Source organism: Nestor notabilis, unplaced genomic scaffold, assembly GCF_000696875.1.
Source record: "Nestor notabilis isolate BGI_N333 unplaced genomic scaffold, ASM69687v1 scaffold18685, whole genome shotgun sequence".
Lineage (NCBI taxonomy): Eukaryota > Metazoa > Chordata > Aves > Psittaciformes > Psittacidae > Nestor > Nestor notabilis.
The window spans coordinates 767-1,540 of record NW_009929089.1 but is presented as its reverse complement, the minus strand read 5'-3'; positions in this window follow the sequence as shown (position 1 = coordinate 1,540).

The following is a 774-nucleotide window of genomic DNA, read 5'->3' as shown; positions in this document are numbered from 1 at the left end:
AAGGGGTGGCCATACCCCCCCGCCCCCCAGGATAAGGAGCACCCCCAAACAGCTTAGGAGGGGTCACAGAGGGATCCATGGCCCCCAGGATAAGAGGGTTCTTATGTAGAATGGGGGAGCCCTGATCCTCAAAGCCAGGGGGACACCCATACGTTCTGGGAGGGCTACAGGAGAGGCTTCCTGCCCCGCTATGGAGACTGGGTGGGTCAAGGAAGGGGCCATGCACGTCCCAAGACTAGGGGACCCCGAGGCATACTGGGGGTGTGTGTCAAGGGGAGACCCCAGTACAGATTGGGAGGATTAAGAGAGGTCCCCACTACAAACTGGGGGGGGTCAAGGCAGTCGCTAATGTAGCCTGTGGTGGTCAAGGAGGGCCCAAAACAGACTGGGGGATTAAAGGGGGGCCCAATGCAAAATGAGGGTTTCAAGGATGGGCCTCAATGTAGACTGGGAGTTCAAGGGGGAACCCGCGGCAGACTGAAGGATGACAAAGGAGATTCCAGTGCACACTGTGGGGAGAAGGGGATGATCCCGATGCAGCCTGAGGGAGGGTCAAGGAAGACCCCAGTACAGGCTGGGGAGGAGTTAATGATGGCCACAATACGATTGGGAGCGGGGGGGGGGGAGGGCAAAGGGGACCCAGTGCACACTGGAGGGGTCATGGGGGCCCCAACAGAGATAGACATCCAGCCCCTACTCCAACAGTATTGCCCACAGAGCACGAACATCCAGCCCCTGCTCCCACAGCCAAGGAGCCAGGAGAGAAAACTGCAC